This window comes from Cherax quadricarinatus, chromosome 19 (genome assembly GCF_038502225.1).
Source record: "Cherax quadricarinatus isolate ZL_2023a chromosome 19, ASM3850222v1, whole genome shotgun sequence".
NCBI classification, from domain to species: Eukaryota; Metazoa; Arthropoda; class Malacostraca; order Decapoda; family Parastacidae; genus Cherax; species Cherax quadricarinatus.
The window spans coordinates 14,909,867-14,915,536 of NC_091310.1; positions in this window are offsets into that span (position 1 = coordinate 14,909,867).

Below are 5,670 nucleotides of genomic sequence, written 5' to 3' on the forward strand. Positions count from 1 at the left end.
TTCTCCAGTAATCATGCTCCTAAAGTACTGTGGCTCCAGCACTAATGTGGCTACTACAGTTGCGTGGCTCTGACAGTGTCACAGCTCGTATAGTGTGCCTCCAATAGTTGCTTGGAACATACAGTGGTGTGGCTCCTACCATAATGTGGCTTTAATGCAGTTTCTGTGGTGATGTGGCTTAAAAAATGATACGACCTCTCCAGTAATGTGTCTTTATAAGGATTTGAGTCGCAACCTCGTGTAGTTCCTGCAGTGAGATGGCCCGTACAGTGCTTTTGATACTAGAGAAACTTGGCTTCTACAACATCCTAGTATTACAATGCAGTGGCTCCTACAATTTTATAGCTTCTAAAATTTTATGGTTTCTACAATATTGTGCTTCATACAGTAGTTTCTTCTACAGTGATACGAGTCCTACCGTGACGTGTCTCTTATTGTGCACTGGATCTTACAGTGAAGCGGCTCCTACTGTCATGTTTCTTCTATACTGATGTGGTTTCTTCAATGGAGTGACTTTTTACAGCAGACTCTCCGTATACTATCGTTTATAGTGATGATATTTCTTTAGTTTTGTCTCTCTTACAATAATGTACCTCCAAAACTGATGTGAATCTTACAGTGATGTGGCTCCTACAGTGAGGTGGTTCGTACACCGATGTACTTCCTACAGTGCTGTGGTTGTTACGGGGATGTTTCGCCTACAGTGAAGATGCACTAACACTTGAGTGAATCCTACAGTGATATGTTCCTACCGTCATGTGGCTCTGACAGTGATATGATTCCTCTTTTGATGTGGTTTTGTGGGTGATGTTCAGTATAATTCTCTTGATATATGCTGTGATAAATCAAAGAACAGGTAAAGGCTCGATCCTCTGTTCGCCACGAACCAGAAGCACTACTCTCGCTGACAGGCATTCCTCAGAACGTTTTACTAATAAAATTATGAAGCAACTGGCCAGGAAAATATGATTTTCAGCTATAAACCAGTAAAGCTCCAACAGAGTTCCAGTTTCTGTACAAAGCGGATTAATATTAAATAGATAATGTTCCTGAGAATAAATTATTCGCACAGGTTTATATTTTGAGAATATACTATAGATTATATAAAATATTTATGATCTTTCAATGTGTCATGGGTTATTAGTATTTGTATTTTTTATAAGCGTACTGAAATTATACTAAATGCGATGTAGTAAATATCTTCGTGTTAGGCATCTCTATAAATTTCAACCCCTCAAGGAAGGTGTTTAAGGTGTTCTGGTGTAATATTACTCTAGAACACCTTAAACACCTTCCTTGAGGGGTTGGAAAATTGGCAGTTACACCCTGAAAATTATGCAAAAATCCTTTCTATTAAAATTCATCAGCTTCAAGCATTCTCTAGTTATTACAAGTGACACATTTTGTCTAATAAAATTAGTAATTGAAATTTCCATATTTGAAAGTGAATGATAAGCTGTATCTTAATAAAGCTCTCAAATGATAAAAGTTTGAAGCCTATCAGAAACGTCATTATTTAATATTTTAGTAAAATTCCAAATCTGCACCTCAGACTGAACTTGTGGGTTATTATTCTTGTAAGACACTTAGTTATGATCATAATAATACTAATCCTTTTAAAAAAAAATTTATATATAATATATGGAAAATACTGTATATATTTTCCAGAAATACAGTAGTTATTAAATGTAAATAGATGGCCATACTGTATTTAAAATTTATGTAATCGAAAACGGGAAGCTGCGCCTGCGCAGGAGGAGACTCGCCATCTTGGTTTTTGAATTTGTATTAGAAACGTTGGTGAATGGGGAAGAATTTTTCGTGCTCTAGAGGTTAAAATTGTGCTGACACCTGTCAAATAGGAGGCGAAATTGGTGGATATGCATTCCTGCATAACTTGAGATATCAGGCGACTGGACAAGACCTCTCCAGGAACCTCAGATAAGCTGTCTAGATTTGTGTGTAATTCTGGCCAGCATTATTTTCATAGATTTAGTTAGAGTGAGGTTTTCTGAGTATGATGCACATTAATCTCCAGTCAAATTGGTGAGTGATATTAAGATATATTTTCCTTCTGTTATTTAATTATGTATATAACCATTTATTTTTAACATACAGTCCACAAAATTTATATATTTACCAGTATGCCTGGTTATACATATTTCATTGGTAATTAATAGGTCCAGAGCAACTTGTGGATATGACAGTGGTAGGTATCGAAGGGGGACATTTTTTGCGACCTAGGTGTCCCAAATTCCTACTTGTCTAACTGATAAATAATAATTATCTATGTTCATTTACTGTTATGTATATAATGATACATACAGATAAATGCAATTTTCCACATAATATGAATAAACTCAGAGACCTTTAGAAAAAATGCTGAAAAAATGATGAATGTAACAATTTAATAAAATTCCCAAATTGGGACTTACTCGACGCTACGGAAGCATGAAGCTTGTGTCCAGGTAACCGCACCAATGTTGAAAATGTAAAACTGGTCAGAAAAGTAATTCAGGTCGTTATTGCACGGATTCAAACGATTCCAAGTTTTTTTTTTTTTACTGCTTTACTACATCGAGAAATTTGCCTTCACAAACGAAAATTAATAGGTAATGGTTTAGAAAGAAACATGAGCATACACTAGGATTTTTATTAGAAAACGTTCTGGTCGTGGGACCCTGATTACTTGCTCACTTCAGAAGTGATCAAGGTCCCAGGATCGAAACGTTTTCTTATATATATGTCGTAGTGTTTGATCATGTTTTTTCTAAACCAATTTGTCGGTATCTATTACCATGGTTTATAAGTACTATCCTGGCCTTAAGATGCATAAGCCATTAAATACTGAAGCCGTTCAGAGAGGGTAAACTGAACATTATTTAATTTGTTTTAATGAAAATGAAAATTTCACTCACTTTTTTTCACATTAAAATGGTCATTTCTGTTGTCATCGATTTTGTAGCACCTTTTTGTACGTTGAAAATTACGCCTTCGTCTGCTGCTCGTCTCTCATCTGATGTCACTATACAAGCGCCAATGTTCCTGTCTGTGCTTCAAATTCTTCAAGGTTACGCAGCTCATCACCTACTACAAGGCTGAGGAATTGATTACCTCGTCTTTCGTATACACTTCTATAGTCTTCCCATTATGTCCTTGAATTGTATTGATAAAGCCACACAAATAAAACCACACAAATAAAGATTTTCAGCACTGTATTGTTGTGTGTCAAGAGTAGCAAGTGTACACAGATGCTATCCACGGTCAAGTCCTAAGTGCTCACTATTATGATGTTTTGTGTGTTAGTAGTAGTAAGTTTGGCCACCAACCATAGTAAGTGTTGCTGCAAATTATACTGCAATCGTATTGTTGCCAAGTCTGACTGGAGACAAACGCATTTAGCTTACTGGCATGTTAATTATGAATTTATAGCTAAATATTAATTAGTCAAGGATCACAACATTCCTACTATAAGAACTGAGAGGAAAATGATAGGATGGATAATGAGAACATTCAAGACAAGATATACCAAGCTAATGTTGATCCTTTGTAAATCACTTGTTCTTTCTAGGCTGGAATACTGCTGTACATAAACATCTCCATTCAAGTCAAGTGAAATCGCAAACCTAGAGAGTGTACAGAGAATCTTTTCTGCACATATAAGTTCCATCAACACCTTAACTACTGGGAACGCTGGGAAACACTTGACCTGTACTTATTGAGAGATATATTGTAATCTTCACCTGGAAAATCCTAGAGGGACTAGTCCCTAATCAGCACACAGAAATCATTCCCTACAAAAGCAAAAGTCTTGGTGGACGATGAACATACCCCCAATGAAAAGTAGGGGCGCTATTAGTACAATAAGAGATAACACAATAAGTGTCCGGGGCCCAAGACTGTTCAACAGCCTCCCACCAACCATCAAGGGAATTACCAACAGACCCCTGGTTATCTTCAAGAAGGAGCTGGACAGATACCTAATGTCAGTGCCGGATCATCCGGGCTGTGGTTCGTAAGCTAAAATACGTGCTGCCAGTAGTAACAGTCTAGTTGATCAAGCCTGATCCACCAGGCGGCCTAGTCATGGACCTTGCCGCGGGGGTGTTGATCCCCGGAATACCCTCCAGGTAGACTCCAAGTAGTCACCCTCTGTACTCTGGCTAAAAAATTATCTCCACTTACTGTTTACTGCATTATATCATATTTTTCTAACTGGCCAAATGTCTCACATTGAAATATGAGGTTAGGTTAGGTAGGTTTGTCAGGAAACAAGACATATGTTTCTTGAGGCGGGTTTTAGTCATATGATGACTCACAGCTGGAACTTTAGGTCATCTGACCGAGGTCTTCCATCGGGTTACCGGTCTACACCTTTAAAGAATGGCCATTATAACCATTCCTGCTACCTATCTGAAATATAACGTATGTATGAATGTATTTATTTATCTGTGTATTTAGGTTAGTTAGTTAAAGATTAGCCGGTATTCTCCCGGCCCGGGCCTTTTCCAAGTGGTGGCCCGGCCTTGTCTCCCTCTTTAGGGAGTGTCTGAGACGTAAGTCTCCCATGGGAGGAGGCACAAGTACCTCCTCATCTTTGGGACTAACTGTCCCCAGGCCTAGCCACAAGCTAGGCCTCTCTGGTCTGCCATCCCCGCCCCAAGGGGGAAAATGGGAATGACAGTCTTATGAGCTAAAGGCTCGGGCTCAGGCACCTACCCTACCCTAGAGGGGCTGGGCATGGTGTCGATGTATTTAGGTATGTATTTACGTAAGTATTTTTGTATCAATTTGTGTAATAGCATTTTTAATGCGTTTATGTATTTATATTTATGTATCTGTATTCCTGTATGAATGTGTATTTTTGTATTCATGTATATTTATGAATGTATTAATATATTTATGTATTTATGCACATATTTATTTATTTATATATTTTGCAGGTAAGGTAAGTAGACTATAAACAGACTGTAGTATGAAATGCATAGTAGTGTAAATTTTAAAGAATAAATTGAGGGAGGTTATGGGTCGGCTAAAGGAGAAACCGACAGTACTCAATAAGTTTGTTTAATAACTGGAAAAAAAGTTACTTATACAAAGATGTTAGCCCAAAAGTACTAATACTGTTTACTAACTGAAACAAAATATATGTACATAGCTCAAAATTACCACTAGTAAAAAAGATGCAATAGACTATTATTACACCTCTGTTAATAAACTATTAGAGGGATGGGCAAGACTGGACGGTAAAACCCGAGACACAGTATTCACATACAAAACTCTAAATAGTCAACGACAGCAACAAAAAAGTAGTTGCCCAAGATATTTGAAGGTATTTAGGGTATTTTAGGGTTGCTGAATTCTAAAATGGCAGTTGGTTTTACAAATTTGCTCAAGTAAGATATTGCATACCAAGCCATAACGCGTGTATATGTATACGTAGTGACAATTTGTATATACAGCTAGTTTTAACAACGATTAGAATTTTAGTTTTAAATTATTTAAAATTTGACTAAAGGAGTTGTATCAAAACGATCACGTGTTTTTTCCAGATAAACATGAGTTCTTCACGAAGAGTCTGCTTAAACAATCCCAATAAATTATACTACATTTGTGGCAATTACTCTTTGCGGAAACAAAGATAAAAACATCACAGATTTTGTAAAACAA